At 52.4% G+C, this 21265-nt stretch overlaps 1 long non-coding RNA gene across 1 annotated transcript; it reads left to right on the top strand.

Moving 5' to 3' along the window:
• The first annotated feature begins 7318 nt into the window (after nt 1–7318).
• LOC133350033 (uncharacterized) lies at nt 7319–19767 on the top strand. Its single transcript, XR_009756003.1, has 4 exons — nt 7319–7445; nt 15501–15599; nt 18438–18472; nt 19583–19767. It is a non-coding gene; the product is annotated as an uncharacterized LOC133350033 (long non-coding RNA).
• Nucleotides 19768–21265: the final 1498 nt, after the last annotated feature.

Below are 21265 nucleotides of genomic sequence, written 5' to 3'. Positions count from 1 at the left end.
CCCCCCCCCCCAACGTATCTGCCGTTGCGAGGGCAGTTCGCGTGTTTCAAACGATTGCGTGTTACACGTTTCACTTGACTCAGCAGTCTGGGCAAACGCGACCGACTTTCATTCCGTGCCGTGATTTGCGGGGCCGCTCTTCGGTTCGGTCACAGGCAGAGCATCCGAGAGATGGACACTGGTCACCTGTGGACTAGAGCGAGATGAGATGGACACTGATCACCTGTGGATGAGAGCGAGATGAGATGGACACTCATCACCTGTGGACTAGAGCGAGATGAGATGGACACTGGTCACCTGTGGTTTAGAGCGAGATGAGATGGACATTCATCACCTGTGGATGAGAGCGAGATGAGATGGACACTCATCACCTGTGGATGAGAGTGAGATGAGATGGACACTGATCACCTGTGGACTAGAGCGAGATGAGATAGAAACTGATCACCTGTGGATGAGAGCGAGATGAGATAGACACTGAACACCTGTGGATGAGAGCGAGATGAGAGGGACACTGATCACCTGTGGATGAGAGCGAGATGAGATAGACACTGATCACCTGTGGACTAGAGCGAGATGAGATGGACACTGATCACCTGTGGACTAGAGCGAGATGAGATAGACACTGGTCACCTGTGGATGAGAGTGAGATGAGATGGACACTGATCACCTGTTGGATGAGAGCGAGATGAGATGGACACTCATCACCTGTGGACTATAGCGAGATGAGATGGACACTGGTCACCTGTGGATGAGAGCCAGATGAGAGAGACACTGATCACCTGTGGATGAGAGCGAGATGAGATGGACACTGATCACCTGTGGATGAGAGCGAGATGAGATAGACACTGATTACCTGTGGACTAGAGCGAGATGAGATGGACACTCATCACCTGTGGACTATAGCGAGATGAGATGGACACTCATCACCTGTGGATGAGAGCGAGATGAGATGGACACTCATCACCTGTGGATGAGAGCGAGATGAGATGGACATTGATCACCTGTGGATGAGAGCGAGTAGAGATGGACACTGGTCACCTGTGGATGAGAGCGAGATGAGATGGGCACTCATCACCTGTGAACTAGAGCGAGATGAGATGGACACTGGTCACCTGTGAATGAGAGCGAGATGAGATGGACACTGATCACCTGTGGATGAGAGCGAGATGAGATGGACACTGGTCACCTGTGGATGAGAGCGAGATGAGATGGACACTGATCACCTGTGGATGAGAGTGAGATGAGATAGACACTGGTCACCTGTGGATGAGAGTGAGATGAGATAGACACTCATCACCTGTGGATGAGAGCGAGCTGAGATGGACACTCATCACCTGTGGATGAGAGCGAGATGAGATGGACACTCATCACCTGTGGATGAGAATGAGATGAGATGGACACTGGTCACCTGTGGATGAGAGCGAGATGAGATAGACACTCATCACCTGTGGATGAGAACGAGATGAGATGGACACTGGTCACCTGTGGATGAGAGCGAGATGAGATGGACATTGGTCACCTGTGGATGAGAGCGAGATGAGATAGACACTGGTCACCTGTGGAATGAGAGCGAGATGAGATGGACATTGATCACCTGTGGATGAGAACGAGATGAGATGGACACTGGTCACCTGTGGACTAGAGCGAGATGAGAGAGACACTGATCACCTGTGGATGAGAGCGAGATGAGATAGACACTGATCACCTGTGGACTAGAGCGAGATGAGATAGACACTGATCAACTGTGGATGAGAGCGAGATGAGATGGACACTCATCACCTGTGGATGAGAGTGAGATGAGATGCACACTGATCACCTGTGGATGAGAGCGAGATGAGATGGACACTGATCACCTGTGGATGAGAGCGAGATGAGATGGACACTCATCACCTGTGGATGAGAGCGAGATGAGAGAGACACTGATCACCTGTGGACTAGAGCGAGATGAGATAGACACTGATCACCTGTGGATGAGAGTGAGATGAGATGGACACTCATCACCTGTGGATGAGAGTGAGATGAGATGGACACTGATCACCTGTGGCAGAGAGTGAGATGAGATGGACACTCATCACCTGTGGACTAGAGCGAGATGAGATAGACACTGATCACCTGTGGATGAGAGCGAGATGAGATAGACACTGATCACCTGTGGACTAGAGCGAGATGAGATGGACACTCATCACCTGTGGATGAGAGCGAGATGAGATGGACACTCATCACCCGTGGACTAGAGCGAGATGAGATGGACACTGGTCACCTGTGGATGAGAGCGACGGGATGGACACTCATCACCTGTGGATGAGAGTGAGATGAGATGGACACTCATCACCTGTGGATTAGAGCGAGATGAGATAGACATTGATCACCTGTGGATGAGAGCGACGGGATGGACACTCATCACCTGTGGATGAGAGCGAGATGAGATGGACACTGGTCACCTGTGGACTAGAGCGAGATGAGAGAGACACTGATTACCTGTGGATGAGAGCGAGATGAGATGGACACTGATCACCTGTGGACTAGAGCGAGATGAGATAGACACTGATCACCTGTGGACTAGAGCGAGATGAGATAGACACTGATCAACTGTGGATGAGAGCGAGATGAGATGGACACTCATCACCTGTGGATGAGAGTGAGATGAGATGGACACTCGTCACCTGTGAATGAGAGCGAGATGAGATAGACACTGATCACCTGTGGACTAGACCGAGATAAGATGGACACTGGTCACCTGTGGACTAGAGCGAGATGAGATAGACACTCATCACCGGTGGACTAGAGCGAGATGAGATGGACACTCATCACCGGTGGACTAGAGCGAGATGAGATGGACACTGATCACCTGTGGATTAGAGCGAAATGATAAAGACACTGATCACCTGTGGACTAGAGCGAGATGAGATGGACACTGATCACCTGTGGATGAGAGTGAGATGAGATGGACACTGGTCACCTGTGAATGAAAGTGAGATGAGATAGACACTGATCACCTGTGGATGAGAGCGAGATGAGATAGACACTGATCACCTGTGGATGAGAGTGAGATGAGATGGACACTGATCACCTGTGGATGAGAGCGAGATGAGAGGGACACTGAACACCTGTGGATGAGAGCGAGATGAGAGAGACACTGATCACCTGTGGATGAGAGTGAGACGAGATGGACACTGATCACCTGTGGATGAGAGCGAGATGAGATGGACACTCATCACCTGTGGACTAGAGCGAGATGAGAGAGACACTGATCACCTGTGGACTAGAGCGAGATGAGAAAGACACTGATCACCTGTGGACTAGAGCGAGATGAGATGGACACTGGTCACCTGTGGACTAGAGCGAGATGAGATAGACACTGATCACCTGTGGATGAGAGCGAGATGAGATAGACACTGATCACCTGTGGATGAGAGTGAGATGAGATGGACACTCATCACCTGAGGATGAGATCGAGATGAGATGGACACTGATCACCTGTGGATGAGAGCGAGATGAGATGGACACTCATCACCTGAGGATGAGATCGAGATGAGATGGACACTGATCACCTGTGGATGAGAGTGAGATGAGATGGACACTCATCACCTGAGGATGAGATCGAGATGAGATGGACACTGATCACCTGTGGATTAGAGCGAGATGAGAGGGACACTGGTCACCTGTGGATGAGAGCGAGATGAGATGGACACTGGTCACCTGTGGATTAGAGCGAGATGAGAGGGACACTGATCACCTGTGGATGAGAGCGAGATGAGAGAGACACTGATCACCTGTGGATGAGAGTGAGATGAGATGGACACTGATCACCTGTGGATGAGAGCGAGATGAGATAGACACTGATCACCTGTGGATTAGAACGAGACGGGATAGACACTGATCACCTGTGGATTAGAGCGAGATGAGATGGACACTGATCACCTGTGGACTAGAGCGAGATGAGATGGACACTGATCACCTGTGGACTAGAGCGAGATGAGATAGACACTGGTCACCTGTGGATGAGAGTGAGATGAGATGGACACTGATCACCTGTTGGATGAGAGCGAGATGAGATGGACACTCATCACCTGTGGATTAGAGCGAGATGAGATGGACACTGATCACCTGTGGACTAGAGCGAGATGAGATGGACACTGATCACCTGTGGACTAGAGCGAGATGAGATAGACACTGGTCACCTGTGGATGAGAGTGAGATGAGATGGACACTGATCACCTGTTGGATGAGAGCGAGATGAGATGGACACTCATCACCTGTGGACTATAGCGAGATGAGATGGACACTGGTCACCTGTGGATGAGAGCGAGATGAGATGGACACTGATCACCTGTGGATGAGAGCGAGATGAGATGGACACTGATCACCTGTGGATTAGAGCGAGATGAGAGAGACACTCATCACCTGTGGATTAGAGCGAGATGAGAGAGACACTGATCACCTGTGGATTAGAGCGAGATGAGATGGATATTGATCACCTGTGGATGAGAGTGAGATTCCTCCAGCGTTCGTCTCTCTTTGGAAAGCTCGCAGCCTCGTTCTGCCCTTGCTGCGGAGTCTGGGGTAGTTTTGTGAAAAGACAACCCCCCCCCCTATCCCCCACTCTGCTGGAAACTTTGTCGACACCACCACCACAACACCACCACAACAACAACACAACAACGACACGACCACAACGCGCACCGCGAACAGCAGGAGCAAGCAGTACCTGTGACCGACGTCTCCCTTTTTTATTTACACGCTTTCATTTAACTCACTCTGTCTGTTATTGTTGTTGTCGTTGTTGTATTATCAAATCTTGTAACTCAATTTATCACATCTTCCCAATGTGGTATCGACTGCATACTTGGTATACTTATGTCATACTGATGACAATACTATATTCTATCATAATAAAAATATATATATATTTTAAATCATTATTTATGTTATGTTTCGGCTTGTCTCTAACTTGTCCACGGTCAACTGACGTTGGCTGTAATTGACCAGCGGTCCCTTTCGTTATGACAAGCTTCGGGGCCACTTCCTGGAGTCGTGGAGTTCTTCCATTACTAGTACATTTCATAAAAGCGTGTTTCTTTTTAAAAGTGTTTTTTTAATATTACTTATTGTTGTTATTGTTGTGCAGGTCGTACCGCGCCGCCGTTTAGCGCGACCCTCCATCCGACCGCGTGGCTCCCCACTTGCAGACGCCAAACGCAGGGCAGAGGCAACGGGCAGAGCGCGCAATGCCCCCTAGGACAACGCGCGATCCGTCTCTCCGCGCCTCGGCACGTGAGCGCGGCACCCTCCTGCGAAGCGCTCCATAGGAAGCGTCGTCCGTGCTGCCGGGACACGCGAGATATGCGGCGGGATCGGTGGGGGCGGTGGCCGTGGTGGTGATTGCGTCTTTTACGGCGAGCGAAAAAGGCGAGAGAGTGAGCGAGAGAGAGAGAGAGAGCCGTGCCGAAATGTTTGCGCCCTGTAATTGTGCCAGACAAAGGCGCCTTCTGATGGGGATGGAAGAAAGAAAGAATGGACGCATTTATCGATCTATTTCGCGTGTCGAGGAAGGCGGCAGCCACTTACAGGGCTCGGTATTAACGCGTGCGGGCGCGCGCTCCGCTGCTGTGAATGCCCCCAGTGTCTGTTAAGCCACTCACGCGATGCCGCTAGAGTGTGTGTGTGCGTGTACCCGGGCCACATAAATCAAACCTCTTCGTGCGCGTTTATGAAAGTTCCCCTTCATCGCTTCTATTGCCGACAGAAGGAGTAGCATATGGGTATATATGGAGCACTTTTTTTTAACAATCAGAAGATTAACAAAAAACTTTCGCAAAAAATGCTACAATGCTTGCCCCCCTCCCATGCCCCCCCCCGCCCCTCCCTCCTTTATCTCAGTGAGGGTAAAATTCAATTAAAGGCGTGTGAAAGGGGTGGTCATTGATCGTACGTTATCTCAGAGCTGCAATCACATCCGATTGCCTTGCCTGCACCAGCTGTGCTCTCTGTCACCAGCGTGACATCACCCCTAATGGGGACGCGGCACACAGACACACACACGGACACACACACACACACGGACACACACACACAAACACACAGACACAACACACGGACACACGGAACACACACACAAACACACAGACAGACACACGGACACACACACACAACAAACACACAGACAGACACGAAGATGAAAACACACACAGACACACCCCCACACACACACACATACACACACCGACACACACAAAGACACACACACACAGACAGACAGACACGAAGATGAAAACACACACAGAACACCCCCACAGACACACACACACACAAACACACAGACAGACACGAAGATGAAAACACACACAGACACACCCCCACAGACACACACATACACATACCGACACACACAAAGACACACACACAGACAGACACAAAGACAAATACACACAGAGACACACCCCCACACACACACACATAAACACACCGACACACAAAGACACACATAGACAGACACACAGACACGAAGATGAAAACACACAGAGACACACCCCGACAGACACACACATAAACACACAGACAAAAAAACAAAGATCCCCCGTATAGCCTGAACAGACTGTTGGGGCAAGTGTTGTTAGCGGGTACCCATGAAGATCTGAACGGCATACGGGGGGTGGAGGGCCAGGACCACGCCGGACCGCCTTTGTCTCCCGAGTCGCGATGGTCACACACCGACACACATACCTATACACACCAACACACACAGCGAAACACACACGGATCCACACCGACGCAGAGATACAGATACACACAGACCAACGCAGACACACACACACACCGACACTGGCCATATATAAAAATAAGAGCTTCATAGCTCATCGGATTCCTCCCGTATAAATACAGATTCTGATTCTGACACTGACACCCACACGCGCACATACACAAAGCAAACTGATGCACACCACACACGAACACCCACCACACCAACACCCCCACACCGCGATGGGGGGGGGGATAAATGCCTGGACACGCGGGATATATACATCATCATCTTCAACGTCATCATCATCAGTCATCATCGTTATCATTGTCATAGTCATCATCGTCGTCGTCATCATCATAGTCATATCGTCGTCATCATTATCATCATCATCGTCATCATCGTCGTCATCATCATTATCATCGTCGTCATCATCATCGTCATCATAGATCGTAGTCATCATCATCGTCATCATCATCATCGTCATCATCGTCGTCGTCGTCGTCATCATCATCATTGTCGTCATCATCATCATCGTCGTCATCGTCATCATAGTCACATCATAATCAGGCGCCATCATAATCAGCCGTGATTCGTCCGCTGCTGGATGAAGGCCCACCCCGAGCCGTCGCCACCTCTCAGCATCACGCGAGGCAGCAGTTGACAGTTGACGGAGCAGCCAAGCTGTGAGACGCCTTACTCGCAGGTGCCATTATTAATGCACCCACGGTTCATCGGTTCCAATTGAAATTAAAGACATGGCGTGTGGACAGCTTCTGCGAAGCAGACAGCCAAAAAAACAGAGCAGCCTCGGGCACGCGGCCTTTCTTCGCGGCGTTGTGTATTTCGCACCTCCGATTGGCCACGGCTGGCTACGTACGGTGCGAAAGAAGTTCAACGCGCAGTTCGTCAGCTGTGCGTGTTGTTGTCTGTGCGGGGAAATGCCACGAGGTGTTCTCCGCGGTCATCATCGTTCGCGATGGACAGCCGAAGAATCATCCTAAACAGCGTCAACCTTTATCCCACTTCCTTTGCTCTGCCGTCTCGAGTTGCACTCAATGAGAGTCGCGCTATAACCAGATGATGATGATGGACGCAAGCCGAACTCATCCGTTTCATCTCCGCGGTGGATGTCCTTTCTACGGGGGTGTGTCCCATCCATCGTTCGTCTCGACCACGGGGCCCATCGTCTCGCTCAGTGACGCGACCCTGCCCACAGCCACTCACGTCTCTGAATTATGCATGCGTGTATGTTGGACTTCTTTCGCACCGTACGTAGCCAACCGTTGCTTAATCGGAGGCGCGGGAAAGAGCGGGGAGCGTGAACGGCGCCGTCACTGCTGACAGGACTCCGACGCTCACAAAGCCAGAGGGTTACGTCTTGACTTGAAGATTTCGTGACTGCATGAATCCATACTCTTTGGTTCTTTCGGTAAAGTCACGTAGGTGTAAAAATAATAGTACCAGAAGGTTATGTTTGGCCCTACCCCCTTCCCCCTACCCTAAGCTGTCTTGGAAGAGGTGTGGGTACCCACACTTTGCCCCACCACCGCGTGATCTGCCCGTCGACTCACTGTAGTCGAACACATTCATTACTGCCGGATAGACAGAGGCAGTGGGAGATGGAGAGGCATTGAATAAACGCGCGCTATTGTTTCAGCTGCCGCGCCCGGAGATCGAATCTAACCGGCCCGACCTCTGGTTTGCAAGCGCAGCGCGCTGACCGTAACGCCGCCACTGTGGCAACCTCCTCGTCGTTAAACAAATTCACAAATTATATTTTCAAAAGATCTGAATGTACGCCGACACTTTTGAAGTGTGACACAGTTTGAAGTTGCCTCCACGCCCACCGCGACCAGGGAAATGCTGGTTTAGGCATAAAAACTACTTTTTTACGCGTGTGTGTGTGTGAAAAAAAACATATTGCGAAGAAATGCTTTGTAAGCAGAGGCCCAATTGTTTATCACAATAAATAGCAAACAAAAAAAATGCATGGGTGAGTGAATGTGGCTTTAGGGCTAAGGCTCCCGCGGGGCCTTAATCTAATGCGCACACCGGGTCCTGGCCGCGTGATTTATATTGTCCAGTTTATTTGTGGCTGAAACCCCGGCGCTGAATTGAGTGTTAATCATATCAGCATGTGCAGCGATATTGTTCACGTCTGCGTATTAACCCAATAACGCGCCGCGCTCAACGGATACTCCCTCCCCCCCCACCTCCCTCACCTCCCCCCAAACCCCCCTCCCCAAAACGCCAGCGGTTGTTCGCAAAGCGTTTCACGAGCTCGCGTGAGCTTGGTACCCGTCATGGTTAGCTTGCGTGCCGGCCTCGAAATACAGTCCAGAAGGTCCTCCGGCTCCATTTCATTCTTCCCATCCCCCATCTGCACCCCCCCCCCCACACTCCCCTCGCCACCCCCTCCCCCCGCCCCCATCACCCAGCTGGCCCCTGTACCCAGCAGCAGTATCAATGCGGACGCCGCAGTTAAATCTATGATCGGCAGGTCACGCGCGGTGTGGTAAAGTGTAGGTACGCCCCACCTCTTCCAAGACTATTAAACTATGACAACAACAACAAAAAATGAGCATACCAGGTAAGGATTATTGAGCTATACTCTTAGTTCTTTCGGTAAAGTCACGTAGGTAAAAAATGACTTTACCGAAAGAACTAAGAGTATGAATCCTTGCAGTCACGAAAGCTTCAAATCTAGAACCTATTGAGCTATATAAGTATTTTTTTCAGAAGCGACCTGGTTATCACAAATGATAGCTCAACGAAGTGGCTGATCATCATCACCACGTGGGAATTTATATCAGCCAAATATTTTATACGCGTGACGTTGATTCTAAATGTGGAGGGAAAAACCGGAGGACCCGGAGAAAAATCCTCGGGGCCACGGAGAGAGTGAACATGCAAACGCCAAATATACAGCAGGCATCAGGGTCGGGATCGAACCCACGACCTTCCTGTATACCAGGCGAGGTAGTTAACATCTCGCCACCGCGGCGAGATGTTGACTACCTTCGCCTGGTATACTTCTGCGCAGCATCATCATCATCACTCATCACTTTCTCGCATCACATTCCCTCTCATCACTGCATCTCACCACTTTATCTCTCATCACTTCATCTCTCATCACTTTATCTCTCATCACTTTCTCTCTCTCTCCTTCGATGCAGTCCTGTAGAGTTCCAGACGCGATTTGCGAATAGACAACAATCTCGGATGGCAAGTTCGTGAATAACGAGTGAGGTGCGGTAAAACTAAAAAAGCACACTGTTACCGTAGGGACACGCGAAATTCATGAACAATCGTAGAATAAGTTCGCGGGTCTTTGGAGGTGACAACGTAAAATGTAAAGCTATTGCGGGATAAATCAGTGCATGTCTGCAGTGCTATTAAACCTCCTCACTGAGAACGTATTAACGCTTCCCAACCAAGCTTTGAAAGCGCTCGTGGATCAGCCGCGTCTGTAATGGTGTGGGGGTGGGGGGGGGATGAAAACTTTCCTAAAGATGATCCAACGCGCACGAGACTCCAGTGTCGGGTTTGCGTCGCCGTTCGAGACTCAAGCCGGACAACACGGGCCCTCGTTGATCAAATCGTCTCCCAAAAAATCGTCTCCCAAAAAATCGTCTCCCAAAAAACTCGAGGAGACCCGCAAAGTATGAAGAAGACAATGCACTCCGTTGGCCGATTTCGCCAACAATTAATTACTTCTTCTTGGTTCTTTCGGTAAAGTCACGTAGAAGGGAGGTAATATTATTTTATTACTTCCCTTCTACGTGACTTTACCGAAAGAACCAAGAAGATGAATCCCTGCAGTCACGAAAGCTTTAAATAGAAAACGAATTACTTGTGAAGGCAAGCGCACGCGCGCCGGGCAGCATCACGTGATCCGCCCGTCCGCGTTAATTCTTCCCAACCGCGTCGTTGTTGTTGATGTGAACTTACCATTTGTATTCCGACTTCTTTGGGGCACTCGGCCTCATGCGGTGATGGGAGGCGTCCGCAGAGAGCAGCGCACCACCCCGTGGCAGGGAAAGAAGCACCAGGGGGGGCGGAAAGATCCGCATCAACTTCTTCCGAGATCCCTCGAAGTGTCCCTTCCCCTCCCCCCCCCCCCCCACGTCTCTCTCCACGCACGATAGAAAAAAAGACGGTGGTCGCATGGGCCATCGAACCATTTTCGTTCATTTTAAGAATTGGAATTCATCCAAAACCTAAGTTTAAAACGTCTAAGATGAGAAAATACCGCCAACAACAAAAAGCCACCGCTCAATACCTTCAAAAAATGTCGATCAGTTGGTGTGGGTTTTTGTGAGCGTGTGTCGTGTGGGGGGACGGTAGGGTTAGCGTCAGCGCGCTGCACTACGAAGCCGATTCCCGCTCACGGCCACCAACATCAGTGGCGATGATCCGAGTCGGTCCTGGGCCGCCCCTATGTCGACTCAGCCTCAAATGAGTACCTGGTTCCGTGTGTAAACATCGCCACTGGGGAGACAAAGACAGTCTGATGCGGTGGTGGCCATTCAACCCCTCCTTTGCCCTTGCCAGCCATCATAGGTGCTCGCTAACAGCACTTAGTCTGTTAAGGCTACACGGGGGGTCTTTGTCTTCGTTTTGTGGGACATAGAAGCAATGGCAACATGGTTGCTACCTTTTCCATAGAGCGGTGGGCAATACGTTTCGACACAACCTCGGTGCCAGACATCGGTACAAATTCATTGCAGCCACCAACCTCGAAGCCGAGGCGATCAACTCCCCAGACTTGAGAACCCGTCTTTCAGGATCAGAATATTCATTTATACCGGAGGAATCCGATGAGCTACAAAGCAAAAAAAAAAAAATTCACAGGTGTCCACCAGGTTTTTAATCAAACGACGCGCGCGCGTGCACATTTGCGATTCCTTTAAACTATCGCGCTGCAAACTTTTTTTTGTAAACAGATTTTTTTTTTTAATCTTGGTACAAAAAACCCCAAAAAATGCTTTCGCTGGTGCTCTTGGCTGCGGTCAGCCAGCGGATGAGGCTGGCCGGCATCGTTGAGGTCGTGTCGGCGTTAAATAATTTAGACCCCCCCCCCTTCCTCCTACCTCCTATAGGCTGGAGATAGATTGGCTGGTTCGTGGCACGCACAGCGGTCAGATAAGGCGACGCGAGCCACAAATAGAGGAGCGCAGAATCGAGAGAGAGAGAGAAACGCTTCATCAAATATGCGTTAACCGCGGGGCATCGATTCGGCCGGATGTCACGGGGGGCGCACGCTCGGATTCCTCACGTGCAATCTGATGGCGTTGTTCGTCGCGAAGCCCCCAACACTCGTTCGGGGAAAACGCGAGAGATCGCCAGCGCGCTCGCTCCGGAGAGGCTGGAGCCGTTCAACGATTATGTTTTTTTGTTTGTTTGTTTATTTGTTTGCGCGTGCGCGCGCGTGAGTTCGAATGGGCAGTCAAAACCATCAAATTGGGTTTAATTGGCATTTTGTCTTCTATTCCGAAGAGGCCCACGGAACGTCAAAACGACGGCGGGGGGTTGTTGTTGTTGTTGTTGAAGGGCGGCGCCGGGGCTGGGAGGTTTGCGGGCCACGGCGTTGGGGCGCGGACACACAATGCCTGTGCGTGTGTGTGTGAGTGTGCGCATGTGTATGTGTGCGTGAGTGTGCGTGTGTGTGTGCGTGTGCATGTGTATGCGTGCGTGTGTGTGCGTGCGTGTGTGTGCGTGAGTGTGCGCACGTGTGTGTGTGCGTGAGTGTGCGTGTGTGCATGTGTGTGTGCGTGTGCATGTGTGTGTGTGCGTGTGTGCGTGAGTATGCGCGCGTGAGTGTACGCGTGTGTGTGTGTGCGTGTGTGTGTGAGTAGTGTAGCGGTTAGCGCGCTGCGCTACGAACCCGGCGATCCGGGTGCGATTCCCGCTCACGGCCGATTATTTGAATCGGTCCCGTGCCTCCCGCCCAGGTCGACTCAGCCTCAAAAAAGTACCTGGGAACGGTGTGTAAACATCACCACTGGAGATTCAAAGGCGGCCGGGCGTGGTGTTGACCACCCACCCCCTCGTCTTCCATTCTGTCCTTCAACGGTATTCGATAACAGCACTTGTCCCTGCGGTGTGTTAAGGCAATACGGGGGGGGGGGGGTCTTTGTTTTGTGTGGATGATGAATCGACAGCGTTGGACCACGCCTTTGTGGGAACGGTGGTGATGATGGTGATCTTGCTCGGGTTGCCACCTGTCCTGGTTTTCCCGGGATTGTCCTCTTGTTGACGAGGCAGCTGGTGTCCTGGGGAGTCTGCGCATCTTCCTGGGACATTTAAAGTGCCGGGTTTTTTTTGTCGGTTGTGTAATTATATTACTAATCCACTACTCGAGACAGCACTTGTATGTGGAGTTCCCATCTCTTCCGGTATTGTGAGATATTCTTCCTATGAAATGTCCCTGTATTTTGGACCAACGGGTGGCATCCCAAGCTGTTGATGAAGCAATATCTGTTGCTGCTTCTGCTTCCAGACCCCCTGCACGAGTTGTGTTAAAATGTCACGGCCATAATCAAACAGCGAACAGGGCATGGCTGTTTTTTGTTTTTGTAATGCGGTGCATCCACTGCTGGATGAAGGCCTTCCCATTCCATCTCAGTATTTTGCATTTTTTGTCTGACCATACTTCGCCTTGCTGGTCAGTGCGTGGTGGTGGCGGCGAAGGGGAATTAGGACCAGGACCGGTCCAGTCGTCACTGACGTTAGCCGTGCACAGGTGAATGGAGCTCCAATGTCAAGATTCACAGTGCACCCCGCTAACCACCACCGTTCCACCGCTCCCCACAATGTTTTATAACATTTTGTCCATACAAATGCGTCGCGTGTGTTCGCTCGCACACGCTCTGTATATAAAATATGCTCAGAGAGCGCGGGGGGGTGGGAGGGGTGGGAGACGGTAGAAATCAATGAACCCAAGACAGTGCTGGTGATGATGCTACGTCTCGGAGTAAATGAGCTGCTCATATTGATGGCCGTCTGCCAAAGAGCCGTGAACCGCGCTGTGGCTGTTGAGTGGTGCGCAGGCGGTGCAATTGCGGCGGCGGGGGGTTGGGGTGGTGTGCGGTGGGAGGGAGGGAGGGAGGTGGGAATTGCAGAGGAGGCCCCATTTCATTCCTCGCATCAGTGCAGGGAACGAGCCCTCCACGCTTATGCCATCACCGCGGTTTGTGCGAGATGGCAGCGATGCACTGCGGCAGGGGGGGGGGGCATTTTGTCGCTGAGTATTTTACGAGCCGCCGGTCGACTGGACGCAAGTGGCACGCGACTTGTAGCAGCCGCAACCCGGGGAGGGAAAGGCTACGCTCGATGCGGTGCGCCGTGTGTGGAAAATTGAAACCCGGTGGGCACGGCAGAAATGAAGCCCTGGGCGCTGAACGTGAGCCATCGATCGGCCGCCGTCATGCACCCTCCGAGGAATCCCCTCTTTAACCCTCGTCCACTATCTTCTTGGTTCTTTCGGTAAAGTCACGTAGAAGGGAAATAATAAAATAATAAAAATAAAACATAATAAAATAATTCTCACGACGTTTCGGCCACAACGCAAGCAGCCGTCCTCAGGTGAAGACCAGTTCTGTCGGGGAGACAGCGTCTGAATGAAACACCACCACGCTTGGAGCGTATATTTAAGCTGGGTTGGAAGGGGCAAAAGCGCCTTGACAAAAGAATTTGCATATCAAGAGGAATTTAGCATATTTATGGGAAATGCAGATATGTGATTAGTACTACTTGTCCACTATCTTCACTCACTCACTCTCTCTCTCGTCTCTCGTCTCATGGACAGCAGCTGCAGAGGAACACTTTTCTTCTCCTCTGTTACTTTTGTGATTGCCCCCAAAGTCTGTCTCTCGATCGCGCGGTCGGTGTCGCATCACGAGACGATGAAGCCACTCGGAACTCTGGGAGAGCAGAGCTCCCTCTGAGATCCCCCCCTCCTTCTAGTGACCGCCAGACCGCTTAGTGAAGAGCTGCACTTTTCCACCCGCTCTGCCGTATGCGAGTAATGTTCGTCACGTGACAGCCAAACCGATACTTTGAATCTCAAGAGCTGGCATTTAATCAAATTAAGCGCAGAATCAAATTGATTGATGATTGATTGTGATGGGCGGGGGAGGGGGGGTTGTACGGTGATTGTGCTTTTTCCTCTCGACAAGCACAGCGACCGATCGTAGCTGGAGGGGCGAGCTCGTGTCAGACACCACTGCGGGACGCTACGTCCTTGGTTATTTTTGTTGCTGGTGTTGCGCCTTCGTTAGTCATGCCCCCCTTGCTTGCTTCCGAAGCCATCAGGCGCTAATTGTGGCGAACGACGCGCTTAGCCGCCCGGCCGTTATGGATTTCGTTCAGCCAAGTGCCAGTCTTGAATACACCGCGGGAGAATCCCAATTATGTCGTTTTGCTTGGCTGCGCGAGGGGGTTGGGCTTTTTGAAACAAGCAGAGGGCAAGCGATACCACGACCACCGGCACCACCAGCGGTAGCAGCAGCAGCAGCAACAGCAACAGCCTCCGTCGTCGTTTTTTGACACATGCGACCACCCCAAGCGCTGAGCCGGACAAATACGGTCTCGTGAAAACCATTGCGGTGAGGGGCGAGGGCAGTGGCGTTGCCTGGTCGGCACGTGGCATGGACGCGTTTCGAATGCGCCAGTTCGCCTTCGCGTCGCGTGTGCGATTGACGCGTCATGTGCCCCCCACCAAATCACTGATATTACCGCCCCCCCCTTTCCCAAGGCAATTTAGCGGCGTTACGGACGCCTGAGGCCGATACCAGGGCCTTCAAACTCGCCCTTCGCCGGCCTTCCTATCCGAGCGTCTTGGGGGCCCCCTCCGGTACGTCGTCACCCCGGGCGCAGTTGCACCGCCTGCGCACTGCCCTCGTCGCTGTGACACGGCATTGGGGGGGGGGGTCCCAAAGCGAGGCAGGGGGTGAGCACTTTCGCCCCGACACCGGAGACGGAGCAACGCAGTTGTCCACGTGGGCACTTGAGGCAGAGCGGCTCTCAGATTTTGCCATCACCACCATCAACATCATCGCCATCACAAAGGCGTGTTGGGTTCGACCGCGTTTTATATAAATGCGTCGTTAAACCCTGCCACTATCCGACGCGGCCAATGAGTAAGGTTGTCACGTAAACAAAACGCGTCAATTAGTTATTGCCTCCGCACACCGGTGCGTCGGAGAGTAAACGCGCAACATTTACAACTCGAGTACGACGTTTCGCTGCTGATTACGACAACCCGCTTCATCAGGCGATTAACCTACGCGTTAAACAGATCGTCGCCATCGTTTCATTTTGTTTTCATTTTTCCAAAGAGGAGAAGGGAGGAAGAGGAGGGACGAGGAGGAGGGATGAGGAGAAGAGAGGAGGAGGGAGGAGGAGGGAGGAGGAGGAGGAGGAGGGAGGAGGAGAGAGGAGGAGGGAGGAGAGAGAGGAGGAGGGAGAGGAGGAGGAGGAGGGAGGAGGAGGAGGGAGGGAGGAGGAGAAGAGATGAGGAGGGAGGAGGAGGGAGGAGGAGGAGGGAAGAGGAGGGAGGAGGAGGAAGGAGGGAGGAGGAGGGATGAGGAGGAGGGAGAAGGAGGGAGGAGGAGGGAGGAGGGATGAGGAGGAGGGAGGAGGAGGGATGAGGAGGGAGGAGGGATGAGGAGGAGGGAGGAGGAGGGAGAAGAAGAGATGAGGAGGGAGGAGTAGGGAGGAGGAGGAGGAGGAGAAGGAGGGAGGAAGAGGGAGGGAGGAGGGGGAGGGAGGAGGAGGAGGGAGGAGGAGGGCCTGTTTTATGTTTGTAGCTACATAACACGAGGAAGACACAACGAACCGGGGTTACGCATCCTCCCAGGGAGTGACAGGACGGCTACCGCACGCTGCCGTTGCCGTTCCTAGCCGTGCTGCCGCGTGTGCGGGAACCACGCGGGGACCATGGGAAGAGAGAGAGAGAGAGGGGAGGAGGGCAACGGGAGAGGAAGGGGACCACGAGAGAGGCGGGGGACCACGAGAGAGAGGGGGCCACTAAGAGAGAGGAGGGGAGCCACACATCCACCGTGTGCGTAGCCGGCAGTGATTCCCTGCGACGGTGAAGAAAGAGAGACTCGATGGTGGTGTTCACGCAGGCCAGAAGAAAGTCTCGCGATCGACAAATCATTGCGAGAGGCGCCCCTGCCTGCTCCCCCACCCCCGGGGGCAGCGCGCAAAAGCCCTTGAATCTGGGCCCTCTGACCGGCGGCAGGCCGCGTGCATCGCACACTTCAATTAGGGGCCAGTGAAGCCCATCTCGGCGCCCGTTAATGCGAGCGCTTTTCAAATGAGCGCATGTTGTTACACGGCTGCAGTTGTTTCACAACATTCCTCTCAGCCGCCCCCAACGCCCTCCCACCTTTACACCGCTCCTACCATCACTCAGCCCCCCCCCCTTTCCCCCACTTCACTCCGCCAATGCAGCAGCACTGACGCCACCATCATCACCACTCACACCATCGCTGTTTTCACTACCGCCATCATCATCATCACCATCACGCCACCACCATCACTCTTATCGCTACCGCTACTACTAACACCACCATCACGCCACGACCATTACTGTTATCGCTACCGCATCTGCCGCTATCATCATCACCATCACACCACCGCTTCAGATATTCATCGCCGATGTTGGCCGTGAGCGAGAATCAAACGTGGGCCGGAGGGTATCGAACCACGACCACCAAGACAGCGAGACGCACACACACACGTGGCGTGAATGGGCAGGCGTTCGCCTAATGCAGACCCTGGGAAGCATTGGACCCGATGCTGAGGATAATTACCAATGGGGTTTGACTAATCAGCGAGGTGAGCGTGATGGCTGGGGCCCCCTGGGATGCCAGGGCAGAGACGCTGGGTGCCTTTGGTCGAACGCCCCTTTGACCACGCCACCGTTGCTGCCGTCCTGCCAAGACCTCGCGTTGATACCACGAGGTATCGATCCGACACGTCGCTTCGTCAGTTGATGTTAATTCCTAAGCTACTCGCGAGACACGGGTGGAATTGTGAGTTTAGTGGCGTTGTTGTTGAGCAACTTTGGGGGGGTTGTTGTTGTTTTTAAAAAAGGAAACAAATGAGGTGGGCTGGTGGCTCAGGGGTGGGACATTGAGTTGCCAGCTGGGATTGAACCCGGATTCTGTGCACAGTCGGGCGCTGGCGGTCTCAGCACAAATCACCAAAGGCCATGAAAAAAATAAATCAACACAAAATTAGGTTCTGCACTTCACGTGGCAAATTTTTAAGCGCTGAGATAGCTCAACAAAGTGTTTTTTCACGTGGAAATTTTACCGTGTGTACCGAACAGACACTTTCTTTCGCACGACGTGCTGCTGGAGCTCAGAACTAGTTCCGTCATATCTGCTTCCACAGGGCCATTTTCAAACACAGAGGACTGCGACGCGCAGTTGTCTCACGACGCGATTCCAAACTGCAACAATCGGAAATCGAATATATAAACGAGGGGGGGTGGAAGCACAACTCTTTAGGAAATGTTCATGGTTTATTTATTTTGTCTGCATCGTGCACAAGGGCTGAGTGCCTTTTGCACATGCACAGCGTGTTGCTTGCAGCATGCGCCATCAGAACGAAGTTTGAGAAGCGGCGTGGGTTTGAATAATTATTCTATTAATAATAACCCTTTTTTTTTACAAGGAAGACGAACGATCAAGAAGGAAGGAACCGTGGCACTTGGTGAGTTCGTCGTGACTCACGGATCGTGGTTAAGAGATGCCCACCCCATTTTTTTGGGAATCGTCGTTTCGTCCGAGGCCGAGCTCCGAGTGGCCTTTCGGCGGCCATCTGGCAGCGATTAGAGTCGAAAATTCGCCGAGAAATAAAATAAGCGCAGGGCCCATTATGAGTCGTCACCGCGCAATTATGACATTGTGATGCCGAAAATGCGACCGGCTCGCCCGCCCTATGCCGCGTGCATCACGGCATCTCATGCTCCAGATATTTTACGTAAAATTTATGATCTAATCAGCACTTTACTGCGAGCGCTCACAACTTAATTTGCAAGAAAGAAAATAATAACAATAAACCTCCGTGGAAAACTGATTGAAGAAAACGTTTGTCTCTCTGGCAGAATTTTTTTTTTCCCGCGCTTGAGCATAAAAATTGATCAACAGACCTCGCCCGACCCCCCCTTAACTCACACATTTTAAATAACACCGAGTATAATTAGTGCCCGCCAGTAACCGACTGCGAGCGTGCACATTAATGCCACGCACGCGCGCTCGCGCGTGCGTGCGCGTTGACGAGAGAAACCGCGCGGGCTTTTGACTTTCCCAACACACGGCGCGTTCAAGGACAAAGTGTGTATATATATATTTTTAAACTCCATTCGCGCAAAGTGTACTTTTTCTTCTTCACAACACGTCAAGAGCTGACGTCCGAAATCTGCTGCGTTGACAAAGCGCGCCCACCGCAACCTCTGTTATTTGTTTAAATATATATTATAATAGGGTTTTCACCTTTTTTTCTGGCAACAAAACAGGTGTTAAGATGTTAAAACGCCAAACTGAAACCTTTTTACAAGGAATCATGTCTGCATTAACCGCAATGCTTGTGGTCAGAATCCAAAAAAAAACACTGATAATATATGCATTGTCCTTGAAACGGATTGGTTCACACCAGAGACAGCTTTCTTTTGAGCCTTGTGGCGTCCTCTGGTCTAACACCGTTTTGAGACGTGGCTCAAAAGAACGCTGTCTGAAATATAGACGCCATCTTCATCAGCCACGACCAATCCACAGCTGGATGAACGCTTCCCCCACCCCCGCCCCCTCCTTCATCATTCAGCGTCATCACGTCACGATCTCTGCCATGCAACGCTGCCGGTCCAGATCGGTACGCCCGCTCAAGCAAAACCGACACTTCACGCGAGACAGTGCCGGACGAGCGCGCCAGTGCGTTCCGCGGGCCCAATCGTGGGCTCAGTCGATTCCTGGACACTCTCCTGCAGCGGTGGATTCCATCCAAGGCTCTCCTCCGCCTCCATCGCCGTCGTCCCCGCGCCTCCAGGCGTTTTTTTTCGGTCTGTCGGGCGCACGCGTTGACAATTTTCGCCTTCTCTCGTAGCTGCCCGCGATTGCGAACGCGGGAGCAGAAAACCTCCCCGAGCGTGAAATGAGAATAGGCCCCGAGCATTGCTCCCCACGGTTTCTTCCAACACGGCCAACACCACCGCCACCACCAACACGGCCACCACCACCGCCACCACCAACAGCGACACCCCCAACACCACCAACACCAACGCCACCCGCACCACCACCAGCACCACCAACTCCACCACCAACACCACCAACGCCACCACCACCACCAACACCGCCACCACCAACGCCACCAATACCACCACCAGCACCACCAACACGGCCACCACCAACACCATCACCACCAACACCACCAACGCCACCAACAACACCAACGCCGCCAACACCACCACTAACACCACCAACACCGCCACCACCAACTCGGCCATCACCACGACCAACACCACCACTACCGCCAACACCACCACGGCCACCAACAACACCACCAACACCACCACCAAAAGCATAAGACAAAGACAACGTTCCCCCGTGTAGCCTTAACAGACTGTAGGGGCAAGTGCTGTTAGCGAGGACCTATGATGGCCAGAACGGTACACGAGGGGGTGGGTGGCCAGCACCACGCCCGGCCGCCTTTGTCTCCCCAGTGGCGATGTTTACACACCTACGTGGATGGAGGCTTAGGATGGATGTAGATATTCGTACGTTAGCAGCAGCAGCCCCCCCCCACCCCCCCCCCCCCCCAAGTACTTTAGTGAAGTAAAGATATGTACAATAATACACAGGGGCGAGAGCGAGAGCAGATTGCATGGCAGACACAATCATAGATCTGAACGCTTGTTTAACGTTTGTTTGACATTGACCTCTGCTGTGCCCTTCTCCCCCATTCGTTTTGTGGGCGTGTCCCCCGCACAATCCCTCAAAGTGCACCCAGCCTGGCACAAACCCGGCGGTGACATCGCTGCCACTTCGTGGCAAAAGTTGCCTGCGGCGTGTTGTTCCGAGAACGGTAGCCCCAGGAATAGTGTGGTTCGGAGTCTCGAGAGAGAGAGAGAGAGCGAAAGAGCTGGGAATAGATGGAGAGGAGAGAGGGGAGTACGGCGAGACGATAGGAACCCGAGTCCGACTCTGGGTCTCTGCGTTTTGTTCCAAAATCCTTACGTTCCTAACCATGATGAATTGGCCTAATGAGTGATGGTGAATTAGTGCTGCCGGCAGTGAACTCATTATTCACTCGTGGCAGCCCTGCCGAGGTGGACCTATTTCCCTTCGTCGTTAGCGGGCGGTGGGGGGGGGGGTCCTTTCCGCCACAGCTGCGAGGGCAGCGCTCCCTGATGCCCTCACTGCCCCCAACAAAACACAAAGATCACCCGTATAGCCTCAACAGGCTGTTTGGGGTAAGTGCTGTGAGCGAATAGCGCCTGTGACCAGGGCA

The sequence above is a fragment of the Lethenteron reissneri genome, chromosome 4 (assembly GCF_015708825.2).
Source record: "Lethenteron reissneri isolate LAM-NWPU_2019-01 chromosome 4, ASM1570882v1, whole genome shotgun sequence".
NCBI classification, from domain to species: Eukaryota; Metazoa; Chordata; class Hyperoartia; order Petromyzontiformes; family Petromyzontidae; genus Lethenteron; species Lethenteron reissneri.
This window is presented reverse-complemented; position numbering and strand designations above follow the sequence as displayed.